This window comes from Danio aesculapii, chromosome 6, assembly GCF_903798145.1.
Source record: "Danio aesculapii chromosome 6, fDanAes4.1, whole genome shotgun sequence".
NCBI lineage: Eukaryota > Metazoa > Chordata > Actinopteri > Cypriniformes > Danionidae > Danio > Danio aesculapii.
Genome location: NC_079440.1, coordinates 14,982,896 through 14,998,021, shown reverse-complemented (window position 1 = coordinate 14,998,021; position 15,126 = coordinate 14,982,896).

The window sequence follows — 15,126 nt, the reverse complement described above, 5'->3', positions numbered from 1 at the left end:
ATTGATATTTAGAGCTTGTCTCTTCAGTAGTTACATTACTAAGACCGACTGAGAATGAAAAGTTGCTATTTTCTAAGCCAATATGGCTAGGTATATTCATTCATTCCAGCTTATCTATCAAGGAATCTGGCTACTTTTCCATGACTGCAGCAGGTATAATGATATTACGCATGTGAAAGCACATTGGTTATACTGATAGAAGTTAGCTGATTTTCAGGTGCTGCGTACACTGTAAAATAAAATTTGGGTTCCACACAATTCCTTCATGTTGTCACAACACAAATTCATTAAGTTAACTTAAAACTTATTTTAACTTATTAAAACTTTACAAATTTAAGTGGCTTGAACACAAAACAATGAACTTGTCCCAAAAAAACTTTAAGAATTGTGATATTTTAAATGAGTCATTTGAACGAGCAGCAAAAGTCCTTTTCTGAGTGTAATGTTGAGCTATATCATTACCGTTACAACTTTTCATTTTCTGTCGCTCTTGACAGAAGAGCTTTAAATAGGAAAATTATTGAAACTCTTTGATCATTTTTGTGAGATGCTAATGGTCTAAAACACTGTATACTGTATACTCAATTATTCAATATTTAAATAACTAAATATACTTGTTTTCCAGATTTAGCCCTTTATTGGTTAAACCCTATCTATCTCTCACACACATACATACACACATATACAGTTGAAGTCAGAATTATTAGCCCCTCTTTGAATTTATTTTCTTTTTTAAATATTTCCCAAATTATATTTAACAGAGCAAGGAAATTTTCACAGTATGTCTGATGATATTTTTTCTTCTGGAAAAAGTCTTATTTGTTTTATTCCGACTAGAATAAAGCAGTTTACATTTTTAAGGTCAAAATTATTAGCCTCTTTAAGCTAAATATTTTTTTCAACTGTCTACAGAACAAACCCATCGTTATACAATAACTTGCCTAATTACACTAACCTGCCTAGTTAACCCTAATTAACTAGTTAAGCCTTTAAATGTCACTTTAAGCTGTTATAGAAGTGTCTTGAAAAATATCTAGTCAATATTATTTACATGACAAAGATAAAATCAATCAGTTATTTGATTATCATCTAATGATTATTAAAACTTATTATGTTTAGGAACTGTGTTGAAAAAAATCTCTCCGTTAAACAGAAATTTGTGAAAGAAATAAACAGGGAGCTTATAATTAAGGGGGGCTAATAATTCTGACTTCAACTGTATACATACAGGGTATTCAGGTGTTGGACAATTAAAAAAACGAAACGCCTAGTTTTAGAACACAGTAATTTATTAGTATGGTGACCTCCTTTTGCAGACAATACAGCATCAGTTCATCTTGGGTGACAGATACAAGTCCTGTACAGTGGCCAGAGGGATTTTGAGCAATTCTTACAGAATATCGGCCAGGTCACTACATAATGCTGGTGAAGAAAACACCCCAAAGTAATAACTCCTCTAAAACACCCCAAAGTAGCTCAATAATATTTAGTTCTGGTGACTGTGCAGGCCATGGAAGATGTTTAACCTCACGTTCATGTTCATCAAACCACGCTGTCACCAGTCTTGCTGTGTGTATTAGTGCATTATCATCCTGATACACAGCACTGCCTTCAGGAATCAATGTTTGAACCAGGGTGGACATGATTCTCCAGAATGGTTTGGGAGTTTTTGGCAGTGACGCGCACAAGTATTGGGCCTAGGGGATGCCGTGATATTGTCGTTCAAACTGCATCACTAATCCACCCCCATGCTTCACTCTGGGCATGCAACAGTCTGAGTGGTACGCTTCTTTGGGGCTTCTCCACATGGTAACTTTTCCTGATGTGGGATGGATCATGAAGGTGCAATCATCAAACAAAAATATATGTTTCCCTTTGTACACGGCTCAAGATTTTCACTGCTGTTGCCATGGCATTAGTAAGAGTGACCAAAGGCTTGTTATATATACAGTTGAAGTCAGAAGCCCTCCTGTTTATTTTTCCAATTTCTGTTTAACTGTTTTTTCAGCACATTTCTAAACATAATAGTTTTAATAACTCATCTCTAATAACTGATTTATTTGATCTTTGCCATGATGACAGTAAATAAGATATTCTTCAAGACACTTCACAGCTTAAAGTGACATTTAAAGGCTTAACTTGGTTAACTAGGTTAACTAGGCAGGTTAGGGTAATTAGGCAAGTTATTGTATAATGATGGTTTGTTCTGTAGACTATCGAAAAAAATAGCTTAAAAGGGCTAATAAATTTGACCTTAAAATGGTTTTTAATAGATAGAAAGAAAGCAAAGTAAGCAAAGAACCAAAATATGTAAATATTTTGTGAACCAAAAAAAGTAACCCTAGTTCTGGGTTTTTCCAGTCAAGACAAAATGTAGTAAATATATTAGTACTAGTTAATTTTATTAAAATGAATAAAACATTTTTAGAGTTAGGTGTCATCAGAATTGTTGGTATATATTTTATTGTTGGTTCTAATGTATGATGTATCTCATGTTAATGATTGGTGTTAACAAATTCTAAAATTAAAACCAACTAAAGAAAAGAATTTTTATTGTTTAAATTTGTGGATTTGAGATGTTTTATGGTGCATGATATTCTTAATTTCTAAATTATGGGTATATATATATTTTTTAATTTATATATATATATTTTATCAATTTCAAGAAACTGTATAATACAGCTTAGAATACAGCAAAAAATAACAGTTCTTTTACACAATATTCATATTAGATACACAGGATAAGAGCAAAACCAAAAAATACATAAAAAATAATTAAAAGAAATAATAATGCAATAAGAATATATTATATAATTATTAATTAATCTGTGATTTAATTTAATGTTCTTTTCCCACATAGGAAGTCTATTAAAAAAGTATATATATTAAAAAAAAATAAATAAATAAATAAATAAAAAATAAATAAATATATATATATATATATATATATATATATGTGTGTGTATGTATATATATATGAATTTTTTTAGAGGAACCTCTGTAAAAGTACAATTTCCCAGAAAGTATAAGAAAGTTCACAATGGCTTCAAGGACTTGTTTTGGTTTTCAAAATAACAAAATAACAAATAACATACTTAAGGTGTAAATTACCACTCATATTAGCCTTGGAAAAGCAATATAAACCTAAATCATTCCAAAACAATGATGATACATTGCATGAAAAAAACAAGTGACAAATGTCTTCACGCTCATTCTTACAAAATGTGCATTTGGATGTGCATTACATGGGTAAGGTTATATTTATTTGGGAGACATAGCTTGTGTAAGTATGACATGCTTCAGTCAGAGGTGGGAGGCGTGTTTATACCGCACTGCTTGCTCTGATTGGCTGACTCGTGAGAGGGAGGAGTTGAAGGAGCGGGTTCCTTCACTCACTCCTTCACTCCAGTTGGAAAGTTATACTGGCTGAGTAAAGCGTGTGTAAGGAAGAATTTTAGCGGTATCTCACTCAAATCAGGTAGGTTTCCACCAATTTTTAATTCTAAAAATTTCTTTGTACTATAAGCTATTAATAACTGACAAACTTGTTCGGTTTGCTCTCGTGAGGCTACTATGAAGCGGCGTCCGACGATCACATTATAATTAACGTAACGTTACTGGATCAAACATGCTAGATTGCTTTAATTATTTTACAGTTGTTGTTTTTTCTAAACTCCGTTTTGTTTGATGCATCAAGTTTATCCTTTCAAATTCGACTTCAACGTTTGTGTGGTCTGTCATTCTGTTATGTTTGTTGTTGCTGCAGTGTTGGTCATAATATGTTCTAAACAGTTGAATTATTTGCAATTCTGTGCTGTCATATAAAGCCATTGACTACTTTTGCTCAATAAGAATGTGGTTTTTGACCGCTCTTAATTATAAATTTACCACAATACTTCACTAGGCTGAATTGAAAGGAGGTGGACATTTCATTTGGATATATTGTTAAGGTAAAATATTTCAATGTGGTCATGTCATTGGCTCATGAACAATTCCTGCTTGTTATCAAACTATTTCATAACTGTAACGAGGCAATTCAATATCTTAATGTTAAACATCTTAATGTTAAACAGCTCTCATAACATTATTTATCAATGTGTTTGTCTTTTTGGATTCTCGGAAGCTATAGAAATTAAAAATGTAAAAAAGTTGGGACCATTGTTTTCGATTATATCCCTCAAATTGGTCTATTTGCAAATTTGTTTAGTCACAATTGTGAGACGTATGGAGTTAGATTTGTTTCTTATTATTCAATCAAAATTATTTAGTTTAAGGAAAAAAAAGTACATAGTATTTAAAAAATTAAAGACTGCACATAAAAAAAAACATTTAATTATAAAAATGACAGAACAGAAAGCAAAATGAATGAGCGCAAATGAAAAATCTGGTAGTAACTGCATGGGACGATAACCGTTTTCAAGGTATACCGTGGTTTGGAAAGGGTTTTAAAACCACCACAATTTTCTGCTATATCGTTCCTATGGTAATATTTTTTTATTTATGTTTTTTTTAAATTTACTTTTTTAGGACAACAGAAAGAAAAGAAATCACCAGCAGAAAGATACCCAAACAATGCTGTTTTAAATGGGAAAGAAATCCGTGGTTGTGAATCTAATAAAGATAGCAGAAGTCAATGATTATTTTAATTATTTAACCACACATGTTTACTGCTCCAACATATTTTAAATGTTTCTCAAATAAAATATATTGTGTTCAAAGGGTAATGAGTTTTAGTTTTTTACCCAGACATTTAAAAAAAGCAGTAAGCAGTAATCGCAATACTGTGAATCTGTGATATTATTATTCAAGGTTATCATACCGTCAGAATCTTATATCGGCCCATGTCTAGTAACTGCATAAAATGGCAATCGTTTATTTTTTGCAGTGCGATTAATTTTCATTTATTTTTTTTTATTAAATGTTTTTTATTTTTTTTTTTTAAATCTTTTATTTTTTAATAACAACGTATCTTATTTGAATAATAAAGACACAAAATTAACCCTGGCATACAAGAGTTTAAAACTTTTCAACCCACAAGCAAAACATTTCAACTTGCAAGCAAAGATTCTAGATGGGCAAAAAATGACAGCAGAACAGCGAGCAAAATCAAAGAGTGTGCAATAAAAATTGTGGTAACTGCATAATGGGGCAATAGTTTATTATTTGCATTCCAAATTATTTTATAATCATTGACATCCGTTTTTTAATTAAATGTTTTCTTTTTTATTTGCAATCTTTAAATTTTTAATTACTATGTACTTTTTCCCTAAAACTAAATAAATTTGATTAAATAATAAAGAAACAAATCTAACTCCACAGACATTGTTTACTTTGGTACTTTGAATATTTGGATGACTTCATAATCAAATTAGCACTATTTAATTGACTGTGGACAATGCACTTTGATAGTTGATAGCTGCTAATATGATTTCACTATTTAGAATTTGCGAATAATACTTTTCTTTGTTATAATTTTAAGGAGAAAGTCCAAATGTGAGAATATAAAATTTACCTCAATATATGGATCTTTAAATCAACACTTAAAGCCTGAGAGTTTCTTTACACACACACACACACACACACACATTGCTGCTGATTTTGGAAAAATGCGATGTATGACTTTCCAAGCAGGGTCATCATGAGCCAACTGACACTGAACAGGTGTGCACACATTTGACAAAGTAATGGAATGTGTTTGTTGTTGCATTTGCAAAGGTCAGCTGAACCAAAACTGTGGCCATTTCTTCATGCCTGTTTGCTATTAAAACCATGCATTTTTTTTCTGCTCTCTTTTCAACACCGTAGCCCCTGAAGCCTCTTGATTCAGTTAGTTAATGTTTTCAGTTTGGTAGACGTCTGTTATTGCTGCCCTCGGCCAGAAAGTAATCAGATCACTTGCGGTAAGCAGAGTAGGATTTCATTTTTAAAGCTCGCTGCCATTGTTCTGATCACCGAATCTGTTTGTTGCACGCTCTATTGAACCCTATCGAATTATATTGAATTTTGCAAAAGCAAGAGCACGGACCACATGCCTTCTGGGTTTTTGTGAAAGAAGATATTGTCCTTATTCTGCTGCTTAATCCTTACAGGTCCTTCAGTGATTCTGAGCATTCCTTGTGCTGTTTTGATAACAGCTTTTTGGAGAGGTCAGGATACCTGCAGTAATGTGTGACGTCTTCATTTAGGACAGCATAATTGTCGCTTAATTGAGCATATCACTGTATTGAAGCTGTGAAACCTCTCCTTTCACAGTAGATTGCAACAGTTGGTTTTTCTAAGTAAAATGCCATTTGTTTTAGGGCTGGGCGATTTGGCCTAAAATCTAAATCTCGATTAATTGAACATTTGAACTCGATTACGATTAATGAACGATTAAATTGTTTATTTATTTAATTTTTATTGCCCTCATCGTTCACTCACAGGTTTTGTACAGTAAATAAGCTTACATATTACAAGTGAGAGATTTGTGAATGAAGGGTGCATTACTTGATTTTATTTTTTAAATTGTTTTCCTTTTTTTCTGACTGATATTGCGATTCTTATTTTTTATATATATATTTTGCGATTTAATTTTGTAGTCAAGCTTCAGGTGAATAATCTGTAAGCTGTGGCAACAATTCTGCAACCGCTTAATTAAAATCATCTGTTTTTGTTTGGCGTCTGTGACTTTGAAACCAAAATATTCCCATATTACAGATGTCCTGTTTTTCTTTGATATTAATTATGGTGGCTTTAGAAGGACACATTCTTTCATACTACACAAGCTTCTTCTTCTTCTTAGACTATTTTAAGAACGCATCTCTTCTCTACTACAACCACCAAACTAACTCCAAACCTCCAAACTATGCTGAATTAAGTTGCTATATCTTTTCTAACTGATCCAATTTACAGTTTTCCGAAAACTGACCAAGAAAATTCAGAAATAGTCCCTTGTCTAACATTGGACCAAACTTTGTGACCTCATAACTTTTGCTTCAGACTGTCATAGAGACTTAAGGTTGGGTCATTGTTAACTCAGACTACCAATCTGCCAGTCACTGATGACCTTTCAACTTACTAGCTACACCCTAGCAACCACTGATGGCACCCTAGCAACTGTCCCATAGACTTCCATTGTAAAAACTGCCGTTGACTTTACATTGGATATCACAAACAAACATACCAATTCATACTAGCAATATGCTAACGACATACTAGCATGCTTGTGACATGCTAATTCATGTTATAAACATACTATACAACATGCTAATTCATACTAATTAATGCTACAACATGCTAGGTTTTTTATTAATAATGTTTTAGGGGTTTCTTCACTTTTATTGAGATAGGATAGTGGAGAACAGACAGGAAAGCATTTGGGAGAAGAAACAGGGGAAGGGTCGGCATATGACCTCGGGCCGGGAATCGAACTCGGGTTGTCGTGAGCACCATGGTGCTATATGTCGGCGCACTAAACCACTAGGCTATTGGCGCCAACGCAACATGCTAGTTTATACTAGAACATGCTAATTCATACAAGAACAATGCTAATTTATGTTAGCAACTGCCTAACAACCACTCAGAACACCTAACAACACCTTAGCAATCACCTTGAACACTTTAGCAACCACTCAAAACACCCTAGCAACCACTTAAAACACCTTAGGCAAAAACCCTAGCAACCCTAGCAGTGCCTTAGCAACGACTCAGAATACCCAGGCAACCACCTAGCAACACCTTAACAACTACCTGGAACACCCTAACAACACCTTCTTCAAAACAACTTCAATTCTTTAAACTTGGAAACTATTTCAAACTTTCAGATGAGGCTTTCTCAAGACATCGAAAGTTTGTTTATAAACATTACTTTTCTAGTTTGTCTATTAATGCTTCTGAAGTGGCAGACGCCATTATTCCAGTTGTCCGCGGTTTCCTGTTCTGCTAAGTTTCGGTTGCGCAATTCTGATTTGGCTGAATGAAAGTGTGCTCACTCAATTGGCTAGTAAGACTAACACGCACAGTTAGGCATGGGACGATAACCGTTTTCAAGGTATACCGCGTATATTAAACTTTGTGATGACCCCACAAAATCACTTTCTGAACTGTGGGGTCTGGTTATTAAAATTCCAACTCAGCATTGCAGACCCTGTGATGTGACTACTGCAGATTCACACATCGTGATATTGATGCTGAAATGATATATTGTGCAGCCCTATTGTACAGCAGTTCCACCAATCAGAAGTGAACAAATGACTGAAACTGATGTTCTGTTAGTTTACAGTAACATCAAATCAGCCAGTCACACGACATCAGTGCATTTTGCAGTCTGAATGGGGGAAGAAAAATGTCTAAATCAAGCAGGCAATATCCTCCTATATCATTATTTCAGTAATTCAGTGCTGCTGCTGATGGGGTAATGGCATGGAGGATTGTTTCTTGGGACACTTTTGGTGCATTTAAGTCTTGTTGAATGCACAATGAATCCCACACAAGTTGTTTGTTTCAGTGGGAAACTCGCATTTTTGTTTTCATATTGGGAGCATGTCGATGACACTTATGGCAGAATTGATTGATGCATGTAACTCTCCATGTCTGACTTAGAGAGATGATAGACCAGGAAATTGCAAAGTAAACAAACCTTACATCATCAGCTTAATTACACAAAATAAATAAATAAATTAATTAAAAATAATTAATTTACTAGAGGTGTGACCTTCACTGGTCTCATTAACGGTTCGGTTATGATTATCACAAATCAACACGGTTCGGTTATGATTACATGCCATCGATTCGGTTCATATTCGATATCGCGGTGCATCACGGTGATATATAAACTGTACTTTTAAACAATACGAGCATTTTATAGCAAATAAACAAATATATATCCCGCTCGCTCTCTGAGCCTTGTCTTGGTCACGCGCTCAACAAAAGGGCTGTGATTGGCGCTGCACTCTTGTCTATATCCAGAAGTATCGCTCTAACAGACGAGAGGACAGGAAAAGTCACGCCCAACCGGTTCAAATGGGCCACAGTGAGAGAGAGAGTAATGGAGTTTACTTTCATTCTCGCAATCGCAGTGAATAGCGGCTTCGCTGTTAGTGTCAGTGAAATACTGTCCAGCAACCACACCACAGTGAAATTGCACTTGTGCATAGTTCTTGCGTTTTTAAGTAGTTGGAGAGTGTGTAAATACTCGCGCTTGCCTCCATCGCCATAGTAAGCTACCGTGACATAGCGCATATGAGATAAATGACGTCAGTACATAACAACCAGTTATGATTATTACTGAACTGACTATCGAATGTCCTCGTCTGCATCGCGGTGCACCGAATAACAATTAATTTTGACCCCCTATAATTAACAGCAAATACTTTATGAATGTGAGAGGATTGCAATCAGTTTGTTTTAGATGATACAGATTGAAGTGGCTTCAAAAATTATTTTGAAAAATATAATAAAAAATAAAATTTAGAAAAAAGTTAAAAAAAAATTTGTGAACAAAACCCTGTTGTATTTTCTTGGAATTTATCAAAAGAAGGTACAATACCATCTTGTGCCAGCAAAAGTGACTTGAACTTACCTGATGCCATAATTACGACTTGCCAACTCATAAGTATGAATGAAGCATTTGTTAATTTGACTATAGCCATCCCTTTATGACCACAGTAAGTGTACCCATCATGCTATGGCTACCTCAGCCTAAAATCAAACTGATTTCTTAAACACGACAGTGTTCACTGTATTCAAATGGCCACCACAGGAGATTTGCATCATGTTTGTGCAGCTGATAAATCAACTGGAACTGCATACTATCTTGTCTGTACCAAAATCTCAGAGAAATGTTTCCAGCCCCTTGCAGCATTTAAAGGGGTTTTGGAGGAACATTTATATAGTTCCTATAACTATTGATTGAAATACCAACATTCTGCCATGTTTTGCTGAAACTGGGAAAGATTTTAGTTCTTCAGCGTAGGGTCTACACTATACCAGCACTTTACAAACTACTGATGACATAGTACCGGGATTTGCTAAATACATGTCATACAAAACACGGGCACAGTACCGCAGCATAGAGAAAGCTGATGTTTATGGCATTTACATTTGTCTTGCCTCTGATACTAGGGGTTTCAAAATGAATTGTTTCTTCGATGCCCCGTGATGCAGATGCGAACAATTTGGTATCGGTTCAGTAATAATCATAACCGGTTATTATACTCGCGTCATTTATCACATTTGCATTATATGGCGAGGGAGGAGACTGTGACTATTTAAAATGCTCCTACCACTTAAAAAGCAGATAACTGTGCACAATTCACTGCTCGTGAGTTTGCTGGACAGTCTTTCACTGACAGGCAAGTACATCAGAACCCAGCTAGGAAAGATGAATGCTGTAAACTATCTCTCTCACTCTCTGTGCCCTTTGACCTGCTGGTGTGTTCGTGATGGTAACGTTTTATCTCCTTTCTCGGCTGTTACAACAATAACATTACTTGTGGATCCAGACACAAGCGTGTCTACAAAGTAAGGTTTCTCCACCGCGTCACCTTCTTTATTAGATCAGCTTATCGCCATGGCTGTTTAACATAAGTGTTCGTCACTGTTTGCTGAACAGCGCCAGAGCCGCGCTGACCATTAGAGCCAATCGCAGCCCTTTCTGTTCAGCACGTGATCAATCACAGGCGTTTAAGAACTTGCTCGTACATTTGTTTATTTGCTATAAATGCTCACGTTGTTCTGTGCATGTACTTTAGTTTTGTTTGATACAATTAAAAAAGAGATAAATTGAGCAGGTAGAAAAAAGGCCTAATTGAGCAGGTAAAATTACAGTACATGTATCTGACTGCTTGTATTAAAGGACAAAATTGTATTACAAATAATATCTAAATATATTTAAACATTTTAATACAATAATTATTGTGTTGCTAAGTAAAATATCAAATTGTTTATGGAAAGCATCATCAATGCACCAAAATATCGAATTGAAACTAATTGATGGCATGATAATCGTAACTAAACCGTGAGACCAGTGTAAGTTCACACCCTTCCATACATCTGATACTGTATGTTATACTGCAAGTTGTGGTAAGAGATTAGCTTTAAAAGACTGTGTTAAGAGATTAGCTCTCCGATTTGCTCTTAGTTAAACAACTTGCCTACATTCCATCACAAAACCCATGATGCAAAAACTAAAGTATAGCTCAGATCAAGTAGTTCTTAGATGTTGACGTTGTTGAAAGCTGTGCTTGACAGCGCTGTCACTTTTATGTCACTTCAGAGTCCTTATTACAATTGTACAACTAATACATGTCAGTAGATCAAGCCAAGCATATATGAAAGACACTTTTTTTTATTTAAATTTTTTATTTTTTAGACCGAACATGACCAGACTGTTTATACTAGATGCCGAATTGGTATTGTAGGCTGATGCGCTTCTATTTCTTGAAGAATGGTGTACCACCAACGTGTGATCGCTGTCAAGACTATTGACCATAAAGCATATTTTATTAGAATGTGAATTTTACAATTATGGTTTTTATTTGTATTTTTTAAAGATGTCTAGACAAGATTTTTCAAGCCCTTTGATGGATGTTTTTCAAAATGGTTCCCTGTGGATGAAGAATGTTATAAACTTGGTTTTAAATCAAATATTAAACAGACATAAATATTTATTTTTATTTATTTTGTATCATCTTCTAAAGAGTGGAGGGACTATGATGTCACCTTGTAGGCTAATCGGCTGCTAGCATAGAACTGGTTCCCTCGATAAAATCCCCATAGGATTTTTCCATAGGCTTTTCGAAGATTGCAAATAGTAAGCTCTGTGTTCAAACACAGTTCATTACACTTACACGTTTTGTCCAACCGGATAATCCTCACACAAGGATATTCGTAATATTCGTAATTACGAAGTAATATTACTTCGATCACTTTTGGATCTTAAATGCAAGCGCAAGAACTGAAAAGCTAACATTAGGCTATTAACGGTCTACAGTGCCTTCAGGGTGCTCGCCTGTGACGTCAGCACCACACTGCTACAGACAACTTTTCAAGCTTATTTTTAGAAATATGGTCCATGACAACGATTTACTCTCTCGATTTATTATATTATAATCTACACTATCAGTATATAGATCTACGGACTTGATAGTTTTTACATGGAGAATACATTTGTTTTGATTTATGGTTACTTATTTAAGTACAGCGAAAAGCAGCCCATACAATCAAATATGATATAAATATTTAAGGAGGAGTGTAAATATTGCAGTTATGGTAGAGTTAAATGTGTTCATATGAAGGAAAAAAACATCAGAAAATCAATTAATCACGTTAAAAAGTTAATATTTATGTATTTTTACGAATTTATTTACAGATTTGCATTACTGAGAGCAGGAAAGAGACAGGCTGTACAGGTAAGCAGTATTCATAAAATCGTTTAATTAAAATAAATGATCAACACAATTAATTAATCTTGACAGTCTTTACAAGTGAAGGCATTATCTACACACAATATGAATTCCCAATTAGAAAAATACTACAAACTATAAAATACTATGAAAATACTTAAATAAGAAACACATCCAAATGCACAACGCAACTGGGCTGCGTTCCAGACCAGTTTAGCTCAATGACGTATAATGTCTCCGACACCGCCTGTAGTCCCATTTAGCAACTTGATAGCAACTGTCTTTTTAAATAATTGTAACCGATTTTAATAATCAAGAGTGTGATGTAACTGATGTGTTTTATGTCATAGAATAAAACGTGAAGGTATCTTGAGTTTGTGTTAGCCACGAACCTTATTTAAGCGATTTAATCGAAATCCCATTGAAAAACTCATTGAGTTTGGGACGAGGGAACCGGAACTCCTAAAATGCTAACTCTCTTCCAGATTTTTGCATACAAATTAACGTCATAATTCCTCCACTCTATTAAAATATGGAGTTGTAATTGAAGTTATTATTATGTAATATGTTTTTATCGATGTTGATCTTGCCATGAAATAGCCATAACTGATGTGGCAAGAAATAAACAAACAAACAAACAAAAAAAGTCCCTTTTGCTAGTGTAAACACACTTACTACAATACAGGACTTATAGAAAAAAGTTATTCAGAGGGAACCGGCCTTGTAAGGAGTTCCTATAACGGAGTTCCTATAACTGTTTTATTTTAATTTTTTGTCTTATTAAATGCCATTGATTCTAATAAAACTATGCAGTGTCATAAAACCTTTTTCACTGACTTGGTAATTTTATTAAGACTTGTAATGCCACATGGGAAAAATAATAATTGGAATAAAAAACTAAAATGAGAGCACTAATGTACAATACCGCTTTAATAATTTAATAATTAAAATATTTAAAAAATGATGTATTAAAATATAATTTGTAAAATAATATAATATATAAAATATTTTCAAAATAATTATAATATTTTAACAAATTTTAACGTTTGAAGTGGGTTTTATGGTAAAATCATGCCATTTATTTAAGAACATCACATCATGAACTGTGTTAGAAATGCATCACTACATTTGATCTCCCGTTCTTCAGAATCCTGTGACCTGTAAAGTCATAAAATCAAACAGCACGATTGTTCTTGTGCAGAGGTTTGTGCCAGCTGGACAGAAGTAGTTCTAACTTTCTGGAAAAAAATCATGAAATCTATAGAACTGCTAATTTAATCAACGTAATTATTCCCTCTCTGAGTTCCAGAAGCTGTCCAGCGAGTGATGCACGCTCTTTATGCTAGTGCTTGTTTGGACGTCGCGAACATTAGCTTTCCATCTCCCCGTCAACACCTTTGGAGCATTTCCTATGTTTACTCATTAATGAAAGGAGAGGCTTGCACAGTCCTGCTGTTCCTTGAGTCGCTCTAGTGTTTTTATGGCGGACTAATGGTTTAATTGGCTGTGTTTTACTCAGCGGGAGAGAATGAGCTAATGTTTGACCTGAAAAACGCTGGAGTGAAAGGGTGGGCTGGTTAATGTCCACAGGGTGTCTATGGGTTAGTGAAATGAAGTGTGGATTGTTACACTGCCATCCTAACTGATTCAAAGAGAGACATTCTTTCTGTTTTTTTAAACAAACTTGTCTTTTTCATTAGCAGATGTCAATGGAAAGATTAAGTTTGGTTAGAGGCTTTTTTGAAGTGGGATCTCTTTTTGCCTCGCAATGTTTAATCTACTTCAGATGTACCAAATTGGTTCTAAAGCATCAGATGTACAGTCAAAGTTTAGACTATTCATTGCTCTCTGCATGTCATCGTGGTGACATCATGATCTCGCACCATGATGTTATGTTTACTGTAAATTAAATCCTATTGGTAGAGTGGAAAAAACAGATGTTGTGGTATTTCTGGAGAAAGTTTGCATCCTGTTCTAGCATCAGGATGCAGGAAATATATCAAGGTCACATTATGTCCTAAAAGAATGCTTATTAATAGTCAAACAAATAAATATAATGTTTCACAAAAGAGTTTATTAGGCACATTGAGTATTGACTTTGGTGATGCACTATCATTCTTATTATATTAATTAATCAGTTATATTAAATGTTAGTTTTGATGATGTGGTGGCTCAGTGGTTAGCACTGTCGCCTCACAGCAAGAAGGTCACTGGTTCGAGTCTCGGCCAGGTCAGTTGGCATTTCTGTGTGGAGTTTGCATAAGTCCAAAGACATGCACTATAGATGAATTGAATAAACTAAAGTGTCTGTAGTGTACGTGTGTATGGATGTTTCCCAGTACTGAGTTGCAGCTGGAAGGGCATCCACTGTGTAAAACATATGCTGGATAAGTTGGCGATTCATTCCGCTGTGGTGAGCCCAGATGAATAAAGGGACTAAGCTATAGGAAAATAGGAAAATGAATGAATAAATAAATGTTAGTTAGGGCTGCAAGATTCTGGCTAAAATGTGAATCACGATTTTGTTTGCTTAAAATCAAGATCACGATTCTTTAGATGTAAAATAAAGGTTAATATGAGTAGGCTATTATTATTATTGTTAATTCTCAAACATATCATCACCTTGGAATTAAGGTTCTATCTGTGTTCTGAATGATTTTGAGACATTGAGCTTCAAAGTTTTTGCAGTCCATATAGCAAACAGTATGTGTGCAACATTTGATAAAAAAAAAGGCTTAAAATG